Raw genomic sequence first — 22,464 nt, forward strand, 5'->3', positions numbered from 1 at the left:
ATCTCCAACGCTATCTGTATAAACATGGAAATAGCCACACAGCTATCTGTATGAACATGGAAATATCTACACCGCTATCTCTATAAACATGGAAATATCTCCACCGCTATCTGTATAAACATGGAAATATCTCCACCGCTATCTGTAAAAACATGGAAATATCTCCACCGCTATCTGTATAAACATGGAAATATCTCCAACGCTATCTGTATAAACATGGAAATAGCCACACAGCTATCTGTATAAACATGGAAATATCTACACCGCTATCTCTATAAACATGGAAATGTCTACACCGCTATCTGTATAAACATGGACATATCTACATGGCTGTCTCTATTAACATGGAAATATCTTCACCGCCATCTGTATAAACATGGAAATAACTACACAGTCATCTGTATAAACCTGGAAATATCTACACCACTATCTATATAAACATGGAAGTAACTACAGTGCCATCTGTATAAACATGTAAATATCTACACAGCCATCTTTATAATCATGGAAATATCTGCACTGCTATCTGTATAAACACGGAAATAGCCACACCACTATCTGTATAAACATGGAAATGTCTACACCGCCATCTGTATAAACATGGAAATACCTACACAGTCATCTGTATAAACATGGAAATATCTACACCACTGTCTGTACAAACATGGAAATATCTACACTGCCATCTGTATAAACATGGAAATATCTACACAGCCATCTCTATAAACATGGAAATAACTACACTGCTATCTGTATAAACATGGAAATAGCCACACCGCTATCTGTATAAACATGGAAATATCTACACCGACATGTGTAAAAATATGAAAATATCTACACAGTCATCTGTATAAACATGGAAATACCTCCACCGCTATCTGCATAAACATGGAAATATCTACACCGCCATCTGTATAAAAATGGAAATAACTACACAGTCATCTGTATAAATATGGAAATATGTACACCGCTATCTGTATAAACATGGAAATATCTGCACCGCCTTCTGCATAAACATGGAAGAATCTACACTGCCATCTCTATAAACTTGGAAATAACTCCAACGCTATCTGTATAAACATGGACATAGCCACACAGCTATCTGTATAAACATGGAAATATCTACACCGCTATCTCTATAAACATGGAAATACCTATACCTCAATCTGTATAAACATGGAAATATCTACACCATTATCTGTCTAAACATGGAAATATCTACACTGCCCTCTGTATAAATATGTAAATATCTACACAGCCATCTCTATAAACATGGAAATATCTACACCGCTATCTGTATAAACATGGAAATAGCCACACAGCTATCTGTATAAACATGGAAATATCAACACCGCTATCTCTATAAACATGGAAATATCTCCATCGCTATGTGTATAAACATGGAAATATCTCCACCGCTATCTGTATAAACATGGAAATATCTCCACCGCTATCAGTATAAACATGGAAATAGTGACACCGCTATCTGTATACATATGGAAATATCTACACCGCTATCTCTATAAACATGGAAATGTCTACACCGCTATCTGTATAAACATGGAAATATCTACATCGCTATCTCAATAAACATGGAAATATCTACCCCGCCATCTGTATAAACAGGGAATACCTACACATTCACCTGTATAAACCTGGAAGTAGCTACACCACTATCTGTATAAACATGGATATATCTACACTGCTATCAGTATAAACATGTAAATATCTACACAGCCATCTCTATAAACATGGAAATATCTACACCGCTATCTGTATAAACATGGAAATAGACACACCGCTATCTGTATAAACATGGAAATATCTACACCGCGATCTCTCTAAACATGGAAATACCTACAGAGTAATCTTTATAAACATGGAAATATCTACACCACTGTCTGTACAAACATGGAAATATCTACACTGCCATCTGTATAAACATGGAAATATCTACACAGCCATCTCTATAAACATGGAAATATCTACACTGCTATATGTATAAACTTGGAAATAGCCACACCGCTATCTGTATAAACATGGAAATATCTACACCGACATGTGTAAAAATGTGAAAATATCTACACAGTCATCTGTATAAACATGGAAATATCTTCACCGCTATCTGTATAAACATGGAAATATCTTCACCGCCATCTGTATAAAAATGGATATAACTACACTGTCATCTGTATAAATATGGAAATATGTACACCGCTATCTGTATAAACATGGAAATATCTGCACCGCCATCTGCATAAACATGGAAATATCTACACCGCCATCTGTATATACATGGAAATATCTCCAAAGCTTTCTGTAAAAACTTGGAAATAGCCGCACAGCTATTTGTATAAACATGGAAATATCTACACCGCTATCTCTATTAACATGGAAATATCTCCACGCTATCTGTATAAACATGGAAATATCTCCACCGCTATCTGTATAAACATGGAAATAATCACACCGCTATCTGTATAAATATGGAAGTATCTACACCGCTATCTCTATAAACATGGAAGTGTCTACACCGCTATCTGTATAAACATGGAAATATCTACATGGCTGTCTCTATAAACATGGAAATACCTTCACCGCCATCTGTATAAACATGGAAATAACTACACAGTCATCTGTATAAACCTGGAAATATCTACAACACTATCTGTATAAACATGAAAATATCTACACGGCCATCTGTATAAACATGAAAATATCTACACAGCCATCTCTATAAACCTGGAAATATCTACAACACTATCTGTATAAACATGAAAATATCTACACGGCCATCTGTATAAACATGAAAATATCTACACAGCCATCTCTATAAACATGGAAATATCTACACCGCTATCTGTATAAACATAGGAATAGCCACACCGCTATCTGTATAAACATGGAAATACCTACACCGCAGTCTGTATAAACATGGAAATATCTACACGTCCATCTGTATAAACATGGAAATATCTACACCGCTATCTCTATAAACATGGAAATACCTACACCGGAATCTGTATACACATGGAAATATCTACACCATTATCTGTCTAAACATGGAAATATCTACACCGCCATCTGCATAAATATGTAAATATCTACACAGCCATCTCTATAAACATGGAAATATCTACACCGCTATCTGTATAAATATGGAAATAGCCACACAGATATCTGTATAAACATGGAAATATATACACTGCTATCTCTATAAACATGGAAATATCTCCACCGCTATCTGTATAAACATGGAAATATCTCCACCGTTATCTGTATAAACATGGAAATATCTACACCGCTATCTCTATATACATGGAAATACCTACACCGTAATCTGTATAAACATGGAAATATCTACACCATTATCTGTCTAAACATGGAAATATCTACACCGCCATCTGTATAAATATGTAAATATCTACACAGCCATCTCTATAAACATGGAAATATCTACACCACTATCTGTATAAACAGGGAAATAGCCACACAGCTATCTGTATAAAAATGGAAATATATACACTTCTGTCTCTATAAACATGGAAATATCTCCACCGCTATCTGTATAAACATGGAAATATCTCCACCGCTATCTGTATAAACATGGAAATACCTCCAACGCTATCTGTATAAACATGGAAATAGCCACACAGCTATCTGTATAAACATGGAAATATCTACACCGCTATCTCTATAAACATGGAAATATCTACACCGCTATCTGTGTAAACATGGAAATATCTCCACCGCTATCTGTAAAAACATGGAAATATCTCCACCGCTATCTGTATAAACATGGAAATATCTCCAACGCTATCTGTATAAACATGGAAATAGCCACACAGCTATCTGTATAAACATGGAAATATCTACACCGCTATCTCTATAAACATGGAAATGTATACACCGCTATCTGTATAAACATGGACATATCTACATGGCTGTCTCTATTAACATGGAAATATCTTCACCGCCATCTGTATAAACATGGAAATAACTACACAGTCATCTGTATAAACCTGGAAATATCTACACCACTATCTATATAAACATGGAAGTAACTACAGTGCCATCTGTATAAACATGTAAATATCTACACAGCCATCTCTATAATCATGGAAATATCTGCACTGCTATCTGCATAAACACGGAAATAGCCACACCGCTATCTGTATAAACATGGAAATGTCTACACCGCCATCTGTATAAACATGGAAATACCTAAACAGTCATCTGTATAAACATGGAAATATGTACACCACTGTCTGTGCAAACTTGGAAATATCTACACCACTGTCTGTACAAACATAGAAATATCTACACTGCCATCTGTATAAACATGGAAATATCTACACAGCCATCTCTATAAACATGGAAATAACTACACTGCTATCTGTATAAACAAGGAAATAGCCACACCGCTATCTGTATAAACATGGAAATATCTACACCGACATGTGTAAAAATATGAAAATATCTACAAAGTCATCTGTATAAACATGGAAATACCTCCACCGCTATCTGCATAAACATGGAAATATCTACACCGCCATCTGTATAAAAATGGAAATAACTACACAGTCATCTGTATAAATATGGAAATATGTACACCGCTATCTGTATAAACATGGAAATATCTGCACCGTCTTCTGCATAAACATGGAAGAATCTACACCGCCATCTCTATAAACTTGGAAATAACTCCAACGCTATCTGTATAAACATGGACATAGCCACACAGCTATCTGTATAAACATGGAAATATCTACACCGCTATCTCTATAAACATGATAATACCTTTACCTCAATCTGTATAAACATGGAAATATCTACACCATTATCTGTCTAAACATGGAAATATCTACACTGCCCTCTGTATAAATATGTAAATATCTACACAACCATCTCTATAAACATGGAAATATCTACACCTCTATCTGTATAAACATGGAAATAGCCACAGAGCTATCTGTATAAACATGGAAATATCAACACCGCTATCTCTATAAACATGGAAATATCTCCATCGCTATCTGTATAAACATGGAAATATCTCCACCGCTATCTGTATAAACATGGAAATATCTCCACCGCTATCAGTATAAACATGGAAATAGTGACACCGCTATCTGTATACATATGGAAATATCTACACCGCTATCTCTATAAACATGGAAATGTCAACACCGCTATCTGTATAAACATGGAAATATCTACATCGCTATCTCAATAAACATGGAAATATCTACCCCGCCATCTGTATAAACATGGAAATACCTACACATTCATGTGTATAAACCTGGAAATAGCTACACCACTATCTGTATAAACATGGAAATATCTACACTGCCATCAGTATAAACATGTAAATATCTACACAGCCATCTCTATAAACATGGAAATATCTACACCGCTATCTGTATAAACATGGAAATAGCCACACCGCTATCTGTATAAACATGGAAATATCTACACCGCGATCTCTCTAAACATGGAAATACCTACACAGTAATCTGTATTAACTTGGAAATATCTACACCACTGTCTGTACAAATATGGAAATATCTACATTGCCATCTGTATAAACATGGAAATATCTACACAGCCATCTCTATAAACATGGAAATATCTACACTGCTATATGTATAAACATGGAAATAGCCACACCGCTATCTGTATAAACATGGAAATATCTACACCGACATGTGTAAAAATATGAAAATATCTACACAGTCATCTGTATAAACATGGAAATATCTTCACCGCTATCTGTATAAACATGGAAATATCTTCACCGCCATCTGTATAAAAATGGAAATAACTACACAGTCATCTGTATAAATATGGAAATATGTACACCACTATCTGTATAAACATGGAAATATCTGCACCACCATCTGCATAATCATGGAAATAAATACACCGCCATCTGTATAAACATGGAAATATCTCCAAAGCTATCTGTAAAAACTTGGAAATAGCCACACAGCTATCTGTATAAACATGGAAATATCTACACCGCTATCTCTATTAACATGGAAATATCTCCACCGCTATCTGTATAAACATGGAAATATCTCCACCGCTATCTGTATAAACATGGAAATAATCACACCGCTATCTGTATAAATATGGAAGTATCTACACCGCTATCTCTATAAACATGGAAGTGTCTACACCGCTATCTGTATAAACATGGAAATATCTACATGGCTGTCTCTATAAACATGGAAATACCTTCACCGCCATCTGTATAAACATGGAAATAACTACACAGTCATCTGTATAAACCTGGAAATATCTACACCACTATCTGTATAAACATGAAAATATCTACACTGCCATCTGTATAAACATGAAAATATCTACACAGCCATCTCTATAAACATGGAAATATCTATACCGCTATCTGTATAAACATAGGAATAGCCACACCGCTATCTGTATAAACATGGAAATACCTACACTGCCATCTGTAAAAACATGGAAATATCTACACAGTCATCTGTATAAACATGGAAATATCTACACCTCCATCTGTATAAACATGGAAATATCTACACTGCCATCTGTATGCACATGGAAATATCTACACAGCCATCTGTATAAACATGGAAATATCTACACCGCTGTCTCTATAAACATGGAAATACCTACACCGCAGTCTGTATACACATGGAAATATCTACACCATTATCTGTCTAAACATGGAAATATCTACACTGCCATCTGTATAAATATGTAAATATTTACACAGCCATCTCTATAAACATGGAAATATCTACACCGCTATCTGTATAAACATGGAAATAGCCACACAGATATCTGTATAAACATGGAAATATATACACTGCTATCTCTATAAACATGGAAATATCTCCACCGCTATCTGTATAAACATGGAAATATCTCCACCGTTATCTGTATAAACATGGAAATATCTCCAACGCTATCTGTATAAACATGGAAAAAGCCACACAGCTATCTGTATAAACATGGAAATATCTACACCACTATCTCTATAAACATGGAAATATCGCCACCGCTATCTGTATAAACATGGAAATAGCCAAACCGCTATCTGTATAAACATGGAAATATCTACACCTCCATCTGTATAAACATGGAAATATCTACATGGCTGTCTCTATAAACTTGGAAATATCTTCACCGCCATCTGTATAAACATGGAAATAACTACACAATCATCTGTATAAACCTGGAAATATTTACACCACTATCTGTATAAACATGAAAATATCTACACTGCCATGTGTATAAACATGTAAATATCTACACAGCCATCTCTATAAACATGGAAATATCTACACTGCTATCAGTATAAACATGGAAATAGCCACACCACTATCTGTATAAACATGAAAATATCTACACTGCCATGTGTATAAACATGTAAATACCTACACAGCCATCTCTATAAACATGGGAATATCTACACTGCTATCAGTATAAACATGGAAATAGCCACACCACTATCTGTATAAACATGGAAATATCTACACCGCCATCTGTAAAAACATGGAAATATCTACACAATCATTTGTATAAACATGGAAATATCTACACCTCCATCTTTATAAACATGGAAATATCTACACTGCCATCTGTACACATGGAAATATCTACACAGCCATCTGTATAAACATGGAAATATCTACACCGCTATCTCTATAAACATGGAAATACCTACACCGCAATCTGTATAAACATGGAAATATCTACACCATTAGCTGTCTAAACATGGAAATATCTACACCGCCATCTGTATAAATATGTAAATATCTACACAGCCATCTCTATAAACATGGAAATATCTACACCGCTATCTGTATAAACATGGAAATAGCCACACAGCTATCTGTATAAACATGGAAATATTTACACTGCTATCTCTATAAACATGGAAATATCTCCACCGCTATCTGTATAAACATGGAAATATCTCCACCGTTATCTTTATAAACATGGAAATATCTCCAACGCTATCTGTATAAACATGGAAAAAGCCACACAGCTATCTGTATAAACATGGAAATATCTACACCACTATCTCTATAAACATGGAAATATCTCCACCGCTATCTGTATAAACATGGAAATAGCCAAACCGCTATCTGTATAAACATGGAAATATCTACACAGCCATCTGTATAAACATGGAAATATCTACACTGCTATCTCTATAAACATGGAAATAACTACACAGTCATCTGTATAAACCTGGAAATATTTACACCACTATCTGTATAAACATGAAAATATCTACACTGCCATGTGTATAAACATGTAAATATCTACACAGCCATCTCTATAAACATGGAAATATCTACACTGCTATCAGTATAAACATGGAAATAGCCACACCACTATCTGTATAAACATGGAAATATCTACACCGCCATCTGTAAAAACATGGAAATATCTACACAATCATCTGTATAAACATGGAAATATCTACACCTCCATCTTTATAAACATGGAAATATCTACACTGCCATCTGTACACATGGAAATATATACACAGCCATCTGTATAAACATGGAAATATCTACACCGCTATCTCTATAAACATGGAAATACCTACACCGCAATCTGTATAAACATGGAAATATCTACACCATTAGCTGTCTAAACATGGAAATATCTACACCGCTATCTGTATAAACATGGAAATAGCCACACAGCTATCTGTATAAAAATGGAAATTCATACACTGCTATCTCTATAAACATGGAAATATCTCCACCGCCATCTGTATAAACATGGAAATATCTCCACCGCTATCTGTATAAACATGGAAATATCTCCAAAGCTATCTGTATAAACATGGAAATAGCCACACAGCTATCTGTATAATCATGGAAATATCTACACCGCTATCTCTATAAACACGGAAATATGTCCACCGCTATCTGTATAAACATGGAAATTTCTCCACCGCTATCTGTAAAAACATGGAAATATCTCCACCGCTATCTGTATAAACATGGAAATATCTCCAACGCTATCTGTATAAACATGGAAATAGCCACACAGCTATCTGTATAAACATGGAAATATCTACACCGCTATCTCTATAAACATGGAAATGTCTACACCGCTATCTGTATAAACATGGACATATCTACATGGCTGTCTCTATTAACATGGAAATATCTTCACCGCCATCTGTATAAACATGGAAATAACTACACAGTCATCTGTATAAACCTGGAAATATCTACACCACTATCTATATAAACATGGAAATAACTACAGTGCCATCTGTATAAACATGTAAATATCTACACAGCCTTCTCTATAAGCATGGAAATATCTGCACTGCTATCTGTATAAACACAGAAATAGCCACACCGCTATCTGTATAAACATGGAAATGTCTACACCGCCATCTGTATAAACCTGGAAATACCTACACAGTCATCTGTATAAACATGGAAATATCTACACCACTGTCTGTACAAACATGGAAATATCTACACTGCCATCTGTATAAACATGGAAATATCTACCATAAAAAAGATAGGTTTTGAGGTTATGAATCTATTAATTCTCTGGATTTAATTATTCCACAATGCATACATATATCATAACATCACATTATACCTCCGTAAATACATACAATTTTAATTTGTCAATTCACATTTTTTTAAAAGAATAGTGTGGCCAGTTGGGGAGGTAGTTTTTTTTTTTTCCTCTAGTCTCTACTCAGTCTCCAAGATCCCATTCCCCATAAAGTTCCTGTCACCCAGTTGGAGTGCAGTGGCACAATCATGGCTCACTGCACCCTCTCCCTCTTGGGCTCAAGCGATCCTCCCGCCTACAGGTACATGACACCACGCCCAGCTAATTTTTGTAGTTTTTGTAGACATGGGGTTTCACCATGTTGCCTAGGCTGGTCTCGAACTCCTCAGCTCAATCAATCTGCCCACTTTAGCCTCCCACAGTGCTGGGATTACAGGTGGGAGCCACCAAGCCCAACCCATAAATTTCCTAACTTTTTATCTCCCTGGGAGTGCACAGCCTACACACACCAGTTTCTCTTTAGAACATACTTAAGAGTCTTGGCTTAGCATCCAACAGACAGAACTTTAACACTTCTACGGATCTGTGCACCTGTCTATGGTGTGGGGTTTTTAAGATCTCTTTCTAATGACACTTTATTTTGCAAAGCAGGACAGTTTCATTCCCAGAAGAGCAGGTATGGTAAATCCTTTGTTCCAGTAACGAAGACAATGATCCAAACCCTAAGCCTCAGAGAAGCCCAGAAACCCTCCAGGCCTCCATCTCTCTGCTCCCAGCACCTGCCTCTCTCTTGACATCAACATCATTCTCCCCTCTCACAGCCCAGCTCCTTCCACAGACCCAGGGATTAGGCACCAGCACCTCAGACTAGATTTTAGAGAATTACCATTCAAGAGGCAATCCTCTTCCCTTGGTTCCAATTTCAAGGTTCTCAAAGACTGGAACAGGGCTAGTTTGAGGCAATGTGCCCCATCGCATAGCCAGAAAGAACCTTACAGTGAAAAGGAGAACAATTCTTCCAAAGTAAGGGGGTGCTGATCCCCAGAGGGAGGACAGATGGGCAACCAAACAGTAACCGGGCCACCACATGCTTCACACTCACTGATCAAGGATTTCTAAAACCACTTTTCTTTTCTCTGAATTTATATAGGACTTGTATCATTCATAAAGGAATGTCTTATAGGCTGATAACACCTTTCTATTCATGCTTATACTTAACATTTAGGCTAGGATAATTTCCTAACCTCAGTGTCCTCACTATAAGATGGGAATTATTATAATCCCTACCTCATAAATTGTTGGGAGGATTAAAACACTTAGTAAAGTGCCTGACTAATAGAAAGACATTCAGTAAATGTTAGCTATTCATGGTGTCATCATCATTATATTTACCATTATTACTAATCTCCTGTATTGCAAGAATTACAGTTTATATTTTTGTAGACCATCACTGTAGCTAAAGGGTCTTTGGGCCATAGGTGATATTCCATAAAGGTTGGTTAAATTGATCTGTGGTTTTTGACTCTGGAAACTCAGAACTCCCTCAAAATGTACAAAACAGATTTACCTGCTAAATAAATCTCTTCAAAGCTGACCCCAGGTTTAATTGAATTAATTCCAATGAATTTGTCACAATGATGGAGAAAGGAAACTTAGAGTGCCTCACAGTTGTTTGCTGGTAAAATGAGAAGTTTGGATTAGATCAATGTTTCCCAAAATATTTTCCTCAGAATGTTAGTGCCCCTCAAATCCTGCACAAAGCAAGAGTTTCATGACCAAGTAGCTTTTAAAACTCCTGTACACTCTACTCCCATTCTTCACAATGCACACTTTCATATTAAAAGTTCTGAGAGGTCCTCAACAGAAGACATCACTTAACTTTTTTTTTTTTTTTTAAAGACAGATTCTCACTCTGTCACCCAGGCTGGAGTACAGTGGCCACCACTCCTGGCCTAAAATTTTTTTAACCTGGTGCTTCCCAATCTAAACTCACAAGGACCAGTTTTCTTAATGAAAGAGAATCAGACTAGCTTGTAACCATAGCTGGTGACACTCCCCTGCCCCATTCCTTGTATGTCCTCAGTGGACTAGGTCAGGAATAAATAAATTTTCCTGATTCTCAAGGGCTGGTCACTCCTTTGCACTGAGCTCAAAGCTTCTCTGTAGCATGGGTCACAATGAATGGTAGCCCTGATAGCCTAGAGTAGCCTTTCAGCCTTCTCTGAGCTTCTAAAGACTGAGGATCCTTGGCATGAAATGGAGCAACTGATATACCCTTGCTTCCCCTGGGTACTCTCTTGCTCTCAAAAAGGAATCAGCCATCATCTCCATCTAGAGAATATACTATCTGACTCAGCTTGACCAGCCTGTCCCAAAATGAGAATCTGGGTAAAATAAGCATTGAAACACTTCATTCCTTGTAGATTCACAAAACATATTAGCATATTAAAGACTATGAAGTTCTGCAGGAAAAAAAAAACCTATTTAACTTTAATCCAACATTGCCAAGTTTTATTTGACCATGGAAGATTTTTCCAAAACACTTACAAACAGATCAAGGACATTAATCTTTCATGAAACACTAGATCCCCAGGGTCCTCTCCAGCTACATCATTCTGTGATTTTCTTTTTTATTTATGATGCATTAAAAGATTAATCTCTATCAGACTTCCATTTAGAAATTCACCAGAATGTGCAAAGGCAGCAGGTAAAATTGCTGAAGGGTATTATGAAAATACCCTCCAGTGATTTTTGAAACTTAAACTGAAATATTTATATAACTATATATTTCAGTTTGTATATTATATATATATGTATATACACACATATATATGTGTGTATATATATTGGTGTATGTCTATCTATATCTATGTATATATGGCATTATATCCATTTTACAGATGCAGAAACTGAGCTTTAGAGGGGGTGAGCAATTGGTCCAAAGCCACACAGCACACAGGTAGTCATTGATAAAGGTAAAAACAAGAGTTGAAGCCTGAGGTGTAAGGACACAGAGACAAGTACACAAATGTTTACAAGTTACACATATGACACGTGCCTTTAACATGAATTTCTTGAACATTCATTTAGAGGCCTTACAATGAAGACATCAGAGTGGCAGCAAGTTCTGTTGGAATCAGGGGAGCGTGTTCTTCTATAATCCCCTGGCTAACAGGAAAGCAGACTGATTTGGCCCATGGTAGTTATACACTCCCATTGAGTCAGGGGCCACTTCTATGCACACAGGAGGTGCTAAAAATATGCTGTTGACTCATTGCCTCTAAGAGCAGAAGAAATGCCAAAAGTATAGGACAAGAGGCAGAAAAGCACACGGAAAAATGTCGTAGGGCAGTCCTCTGAGGAAGTGTTAGATCCCTTTGAAATCTGTCCAAACACTTTCTTGTGCTGGGGAAAGTCAATTCCATATTTCAAGCAACCCCACATGTCATACGAGTATCTTGTACGTGTTTGTGTACTCGTGTCTGTGAACTTACATCTCAGACTTCAACTTCTCGCTCCCCACCCTTATCAATGACTGCCTGCATGGCCTTGGGCAAGTTGCTTTCCCTCTTCAAAGCTCAGTTTCTGCATCTATAAAATGGACATAATGCTACCTACCTCATGGGGTTAGTGATCACATTTAAGGAGCTAATATGTGGAAATTGCTTACACAGTACCTATCACAAAAGAAGGGTTTAATAAGTGTTTGATGTAATTGTTTTGATTATTACTACTATTACTAAAATAATAATTACTACAATAATAATGATTCTTATTCTCTATATTAGTATTATCTTTGAAAATGGGCATGGATTATGTCTATGTAACACTTTTGGCACAATATCTAGCATTATATCACACACAAATTAGAGAATTCATGTTATTAAGGATGAAAAAATATTTTTACTGACCCTTAAATTCTTCGTAAGTAACTGCAAAGAAGCCATTATCCCAACACATGAAATAAAAAAAAAAATTCAGTTCCTCTGGAGTTTGTTTTTGGAGGTAGCCACAGGATACCTAAATTTTTTTTTCTTTTCAGAGAGACCGAGGGGCTCACTAGGTTGACCAGGCTGGTCTTGAACTCCTGGTCTCAAGCCATCCTCCCACCTCAGCCTCCCAAAGTGCTGGGATTACATGCATGAGCCACCACATCCAGCCTACCTAAAATATTGAATGCTGTTAATAAATCTCCTGAGGCCAGCATAAGAAGGTGATGGGCAAAACTAATGCAGGTATGTTTTTCTGTCTTTTTCATGTATTGGGCCAAACATTGAAAAGCACTTACTATTAATGGCTAACTTGCAAAATTTGTGATTTATTAAAAGCAGATTTTATTTGTTTTACCTAAAAATAATAGGCCTCTGATCTGCCAAAGATGAAGATTTAATTTCTAGGTGTTCCCCACAATACCTAGAAACATCAGTGGAATCGATTATTAAACACTTTAGAACTATTCTCATCAAAGTTCTTTAATATATAATACAGCAAAAGAAAAGTTTCTTTTCTAAAGGCTTCTCTATACTTTTTTTAATAGTTGAATTTCATTTCTGAAGGCTCCTAAAAAGAATAGAATTTAGATCTTTATTAAAGAGGAAATATATTTTCCATGTTTAACTTAAATTACATTCCATCAGTCATTTGCAATCTTAGCCTACACGGAATTTTTTTTTTGGTAGTTTTTATGTTTGGGCTTTAGGAGTGGATTCCCAATAATCTCTATATAAATATTTCTAATCTCTATATAAATATTTTAACATTTCAATGTAAATTAGTTTTTTAAAGCTATTTTATCCATAAAAATAATAAATTTGCATGGCTGAGGGTGAAATAATATGTAACCAGGACCCCTCAGTTTTGGGGGTTGTGAGTAGATCCCATATTCATGTTCCTCCAGCCCAGCCCAAGCCTGGCTCAGGGCCTCCTCCACCATTTGTCAGGAACCACCATCCCCAGGGATTCTATGTGCCCTGCCTGACCAGTGTTCTCCATCAGAGTTTACCAATCTTTTGTTCATTCCCTCAGAGCACAGCTAAGCAAGAGTACACTAATTTGAAAATTAACTCAAGCAAGTAGAGGAACAATATCCCCAACACACTGCATTTTAACATAGGTTTTCCTGGACACACTGTTTCAACCCAAGAGTTGGGCTAATAGTAGGAGTTCCATCTGCTAAAATACGGCTGTCAGCTTCAGAGGGAAATTCATGAACGTCATCGTAGTTTGTTTTTACGTTTCACTTGGCACTGTTTCTAAAATTTCCTCTGAAGCCAAAAAATAAGTTATTTCCCAGCACACTGGGCACTTTTCATTTATCATTGGATTGATTTTTGTAACTTGCAGTAGGAGCTGAAATCGACCAGGGGGTTCTTATCCAACAGACAGCAGCAAAACTCTTTGTGTATCTGCATTCCTTTCAACAAGCATGATTTCCTCAATGGCATCATTCGTGAGCGTAACACAGAGCTCAGCAATAACGTTTCTTCACTAACCCTACCAGGTATCCAACATAGGATGTTACTTCCTTTCACTGTTTTCCGACTCCTGGCAGATATTAATCATTGGGATTTGGGAACAAGGAAATAGAATTTCTGAGAATGCTTGGGAATTCCCAAATTCATATGATTTTCATAACACTTCACTTACAAGTTTTTGAAAAATAATAAGTGACTATAATAACAAGCAAATAGTCGTTTTTTTCTGTAACAAGATTATATGAAAAGTTTTAGTAGTCTTCTGTTTTTAAAAGATATGATAACAAATGATGATTTATTATTATTATGAGCCAACATGTTGTAACAAGATTATAAAATCCAATAGCATTAATAGAGAAAACATTAAAAAGAAATGAATATTATCACAAAATAAATGCTAAAGAAAAGTCCTTTAAAGATTGAAAGGTAACACCACAAATACTTAATGCTTTTGTCATTGTTTACATGACATTGTTAAACAAGGCATCAATCATCCCCTCCAATACCATTTAAATAACATAACATTCTGATCTCCTGGCAAGATGAATAGCACTAGAAAGAAGCAACTGTCAAAATTGCCGATTTAAGGGCATATTTTGTTTCTAAAACTTGGCATTTCTTAGAAAACCTCTCATAGGATTTGTAAAACATATACTATGCCTAGGAACACATTAATATTTATTTGCAGAAATGGTTCACTGTTAGCAGTGGACAAGGCCATGAACACACACTTGTAACACAGCAACAGATACAAGAAAGTCTGACTGAGGCTCCTTTACTGCTCCTGTCCTGTTCACCTTAACTTTCATCTCCACATGTCAGTGCTTCCTCATCTTGCTTGACTTGAAGTCAGTGCATTTCTTCAAGCCAGTAAGTTCTCTATACTGACTATTAAGCTGTAATTTTCACAGGAAAATTAGAATGTTCCTTCCCATTTTCCTAATTTCTCAACTGATTTTTCTCAGAATTCAGAATCCATAAATATTGAAATGCCAGGAGAGAATTTCCAAATGGAAATGCTGTTCCCTTCGTCCATTTTCAGAAGAAACTGTAGGATAGTGTTATCCTTCTCTTCTCCAATTTTTTTTTTCCTGAAAACTTACGGTTATCACCTCTTTAAGTGAGTAGCTCACAATTTTGCCTCCCCTGCAAATGGTCCCAAAACAGTGAAGTGGGTCCTCTTTAGCTGTGTCTTTAGTATATAATCCTGCATTTCTGACCATATGCAGGGAGTGTGACCCAGGGAAGGATCCCTGACTCAATGGGATTTCTCTTGCTGTCTCTAGAATTTGAACACCGGAACCCAGATGTACAGAGGCTGGGAGCCATCGTGGTGTGCTATATTGATGACGGCAGCAGTGGGTGGTGTGGGGGCAGTTAATTGACAGCTACCTGTTGCTGACATCCCAGGAACTGCCTGAACCTCCTCTTTCCCAGTCATAAGATATCTAAGATTCTGCAGTATTCTTCATTAAATCCTAGCATGGTTTAAGCTAGCCAGAATTAGGTTCTGTTGCTTTCAATCAACAGAACCTTAGCTAATACATTGTTATTTCCTGGTCTTTGTTCCTTTAATTTTCCAAGAAAAGAAGGGAAAATGGCTTACTGGATTTAAAAAGAGACAAGCGACAACATACCATTTATGCAAAATTTAGAAGCACTCAAAGGAAACTCTGGAAAGTTCCTGAGACATATATAGGTAGGATCAGCATAAAACTTGAACAGTGTATGTAAATCATGCTTGCCATGGTTGCCTTGACACAATGAACATCTGTATCAAGATCATATTTTCTTGGTGGGACAGAGAGAAGCACAAGGCGGGACTCACATTTACAGTAATCCTTGTTTTCCAGGGACCATACAACCCAGTTTGTCCATAGCTGTTCATCTTGTTTGTTATCCCACCATAATTATAAATAGAACCTCCTTTTTCTCTCAAGAATATCCCACTTTGGATGATAATTTCTGTGACTACCCATTAAGAATATTTAATAACTATAGAAAACTGCTTCTCTATATCTTTATATGTTTAAAACATTTTATAACAAAAATATCTTTAAAGTTATCACCTACACAGAACATAGCTGCCAAATGCTCCTACTCTGCTATTCTAACCATGAATCACTCTGGGGCCCCTTCCTCCTACGGCGCTTGTGAGGATGAAATGAAATAAGCTCTATGAAGTGCCCAACAGTGACCAACACTGAATAAAATACAGCCACCATAGGTGGCCTTCCCTTATGTTCACCAAACTCCTGATAAGTTATTCAGTGATGTTTTAATCTTAATATTTTATGTAGATTATACATTCATCTGATTCAAAATGCAAAAGGTACAAAAGCGTATACAGTTAAAAGTTTCCCAACCCACTACCATTTATCTCCCTGGAGGCAACTGTTTCCAGATTTTTGAATATCCTTAAAGAATATCATATGTATAGAAAAGAAAGATTATATATTTATATGCATCTGTGTATGCATTTTCCTATGAGAGGCTCACAAAGTCTCCTTGAAGAGATATCATTATTACAAATACCCCTCAATTTACAATGGGGTTATATTCCAATAAACTTATGAAAATATTGTAAGCTGAAAATGCATTTAATACACTTAACCTACTAAACATCATAGCTTAGCTCGGCCTACCTTAAACACTCACATTAACCTACAGTTAGGCAAAATCATCTAACAGAAAGCCCATTTTATAATAAAGTGGGCTTTGAATATCTCATGTAATATAATGAATACTGTACTGAAAGTGGAAAACAGAATGGTTGTATGAGTACTCAAAGTACAGCTTCTGCTGAATGTGTATTGCTTTCAAACTATCTTAAAGTTGAAAAATCATAAGTCAAAATATTCTAAGTCAGGGATTGTTTGTACTTCTACTTTACATGATGAAATTGAGCCTTGAAAAGATTAAGTGACTCGCCCAAGGTCACACTGGCAGTTAAATAGTGAAACTTGGATCCAAATTGTTCAGTCACTACATGTATTGTCTTGAAATTTGAAAAAGAGGAAGAGGAATTAAACTACTAAATTGAAGGACTATTTTAGGCATAGAAGAAGCAGATGCCTTCATGTCCAAGTGATTGTGAAAAGCCCACTTGCCCCAAAATATGTCTCCTGGTCATATGAAATTCCACCATTTCAGATTTTTACCTGGGGATTTAGAGTAATCTGCTGTTTTCCTAGAGCTCCCCTAAAATAGAAATAGAAAATTTTGGAAGGCTAAATATATGCTAACATTGGAAAACTCATTTTCTCCCCTTCGTAAGGCAAGGTACTGAAGGAGGGGGCCCTACGGGCTGTGCAGGGACATCCTGGAGGCATGGGGAGAAGAAACTGAAAGGCAAGTTTGTATGGAACAAAGAATACCGATCTCAGGTTTCTCCCTTGAACCTGCCCTAACTTTGTTCAAATAGACTTAGCCACTGACCTGCTGTCAAAAGACCACAGCCAATCTGACTTGTTTTCAATATAATGATGAATATTGATTTGGTCCCTTCATCCAACATTCTCAGCTGGATCTTTTTTGACCAAGGATATACATTACTAGGTGAGTACAGGCAGTTAATTCTTCCACACGGGACTTCGGAGTTTCTGAGTTAACCAGAATCACCCACCTTAACATCTGCCAGTTTATACCCCAAGTCCTGACCAGTGCCCCCTACCTGCTATGCCTCATGTTTTCAATAGAGCATAAAATCAGAAATGAAAGATGAAACATCATAGCCAATATCACAGAAATACAAAGGATCCTAAGAAACTGCTAGGTATAATTACACACTAACTAATTGGATCATCTAGAAGAAATGGATAAATTCCCAGACACATAAAACCTACCAAGATTGACTCATGAAGAAATTTAAAAATCTGAACAGACTAATAGCAAGCAAGGAGGTTGAATCCGTAAGAAAATGTCTCCTATCAATGAAAAACCCAAAACCAGATGGCTTCCCAGATTAATTCTACCAAATATTTTAAGAAGAACGAATACCAGTCCTTCTCAAACTCTTCCAAAAAGCTGAAGTGGAGGGAATACTTCCAAACTCATCTTACAGGGCCAGCATTACCCTGATTCCAAAGCCAGACAAGAACACTACAAGAAAGGAAAATGACAGGCCAATATCCTTGATCTACATAGATGCAAAAATCCTCAACAAAATCCTAGCAAAGCAAATTCAATAGCACATTGAAAGAATCATTCACCATGATCATGTCATGGTTCAACATAAGCAAATCAATACATATAATATACCATATTAGAAAAATAAAGGATAGAAACTATATGGCCATCACAATAGATATAGAAAAAGCTTTTGACAAAATTCGAAACTCTTTCATGGTGAAAAAAAAAAAACACCCAACAGATCACGTATTGAGGGACTGTATCCCAACAAAATAAAGGCCATATATGACAAACCCATAGCTAACACCATAATCAATAGTGAAAAGTTGAAACTTTTCCTCTACCATCAGGAGCAAGACAAGGATGCCCACAGACACCACTTCTCAGGGTAATTAGGCAAAAGAAAGAAATAAAAGGCATCCTAATAGGAAAGGAAGAAGTGAAACTGTCTCTAATGACGGCATGATCTTGTTATATATAGAAAACCCTACAAACTTCACTAAAAAAAGGTTAGAACTCAACACAAAGAAGGGAACAATAGACACTGGGGGACTCCAAAGGTGGGAGGGAAGGATGGTGGGAGCAAGGGTTGAAAAACTACCTATCGATTACTATTCTCACTGCTTGGGTGGTGGGATCATTAGAAACCCAAACCTCAGCACCATGCAATATACCTGTTTAAGAAACCTGTACATCTACCCTCCTGACTCTAAAATGAAACATACAACATTTAAAAAACAAAAACAAATAAATAAAATTTGAAAACTGTTAGAACTGAACTGATAGGTGAAATCAGTAAAGTTGTAGGATGCAAAATCAACATATAGAGCCTTGAACACAGCAACATCCAGCTGTCTGACACGAAAGTCTCAGGGGCAAGAAAACCTCTATATGAACTCAGAAACAATGAGCTAAGTTGTGTTTATGTCTGAAAGGATGTTAAGAACTTCATTCATGTTACATCAGAGCCAACAGAAAGAACCAACAGGAAACCTGTACCCAACAAACAGAAATGACAAGATGAAGGGAAAGCAGAGGTAAGGGCTTACCTTAGAAAGGGCAAGTGATTAGCTCAATATGCAATACAATGTTTGCTCCTGAGCCAAAAATTTGTACAATAATTTGGATATTACTTGCACAACCAGAAAAATCAGCCACTCATTAGGAAAATGTGTTTCTGTAGAAGTCTTAGGACTCAGCTATCTATAATAACATGAAAAGACAATATTTTCATCCAAAATGAGTATTTTTGTTTGTCTTGGCTTGTTATTCTAACGTCAACAGCCTCTAAATAAACTGTTGAAGTACATGATATAACCACCTCTTTCTCCATCTTTCCCATTGCTCCCATAGGGTTTCGGTTGTGCAATTTCACCATTAGCAAAGCTTTTTGCTGAAATCTGGCTTTTCAAAGGGAGAGTATCCAGAAACAGAAGATGCTGATCTGGGAGGCTCTTCCTAATAGAACTGCTGCTTCAGTTTAACTTGAAATAGCCCACACCCAGTTCCTAATGACAAATATCTGAACACCGGGTCTTCCCATGAGCAACACCATGCTCTGCCTCCTGCTCGCTCTGTTCTATAAGCAACCCACAGATTGCTCCCTGTGAAGAGGAGCCTGCAAGGGGAGCAGCATTCCACGAGACCCTGATTTAGCAAGATATTTCCGTATCATTCCCCCAACCAGCTGGAAGTCCTCCACTGCTCTTGTCTAAAAATCTAACTCATCTCGCTGAATTTCCTGATTTAAAAGTCTAATTCATTTCACCAAAAGTGTGACAGAAGGAATCCAAGTACACCATCTCTCTCTTACTAAACCAAAGCTATTGCATGTGCATTCTGGGGGAAAAACATGGTCCAAATATGTTATGGAGGGGGTGCCAGCCCAGTGTCATCCTCTTACTATTGCCATAGGATCTTGGCTGATGGCATCAGAGGAAAAACAAGTTTATCGATTACTTTCAACCATTAAGCTCACTCCTCCATGAAAAATAAGTCACAAGTCCAATGTCTCTTATTAAAATAAGCACTGCAAAATATAAAGGAGTCACAGTTTTAAAATGGGACACACGTTCTCTAAGCGGTGCACCACGTTAGAGGTGCACTGTTTACATTGTATAAAGTCACCTGGAGCCAGGGTTAGGAAGCGCATCTGTTCTTTGGTGTTCTGGGATGAAGGAGAAAGGAAAATGTGCTGCCAGAAGTGAGTGGGAAGGAGCCCATGAGATAAAGGAAGTAAATCCAGTTGCTGATTGCAATAATAATGGTAAAACACGAAGCTATACATACATACACACATACATACATACATATATACATACATACATACATGCAAATTTTCACATTTTTTAAAAAAAAGAACTTAAGGCTTCCACTCATGTAATCAGCCCTTATGAACTCTCCTGATTAGCTGCAAGGAAAATCTTCCTTTCTCCTCTTTCTTGCACCATCCTGGGCTCCCTTTTGACTTTTTTTTTTTTAACTTATAAACGATCAGCTCATATTCTGAAGTTTGTAGTCCCCTCCCGCCCCCTCTCTCTCTATACGGCTCATTTACATTGGCAGCTGTCGTGTTGCTGGGCATCCTCAAACCCACAAGTTTCCCTTTAATGTTTGAGCAGACAAACATGATCATGCACTAGGCAACACTGTGCCACTCAAAATGCTTTTTTGTTTTTTTTATTGCATCTGAGAGAAATCTCAAGGTTGCAAACCTGGAGTCAGAATTGTCTCCATGTGTCTCAGTGGGAAGAGTATCGTGTGAAGAAACAAGTTGATTCTACTAATCAAAAGGAATTTTTTTTTGATATCAGGTCATCCTCCGAATGAATTTATATTACCGAGTGGAGGGTCACATGAAGAAAATGGTCAAACAGCACCACCTAGAGCAAGAGCTGAGAAGTGCAGCGGAGCCGGGCTGTGTCAGGAAAGAAAAGCAAGCTGGGGCCTGGCTCAGCGCTCTCCCCTCTGCTCCTGTCTGCACGGAAAGATTAGGATGACAGTGGCAGGAAGCCTGTGCACCTAGTATGCATCACTTGAAGGGAACACACAGATTCCAGTAAACAGTTGGAAGGAAATGTTAATACCAGGCTCTGCTAAACAATATGAAATGACTCCTAGATGAGACAAGCGACTTTCATCAAAGTTTCCTGATACCTGAAAAGACAGCCCAGGGGATCCTGCACTACATGTGGTGTATGTAAATTAAGCGGGGTTTTTTCCCCTTTGTAATCAAGGCTCATACACAAACAAAATCACACTTTAGAAACGGCCTATTTCAACGTGTAACTGGCTTGCTTTCAGGGGCTCC

This window comes from Pan paniscus, chromosome 8 (assembly GCF_029289425.2).
Source record: "Pan paniscus chromosome 8, NHGRI_mPanPan1-v2.0_pri, whole genome shotgun sequence".
NCBI lineage: Eukaryota > Metazoa > Chordata > Mammalia > Primates > Hominidae > Pan > Pan paniscus.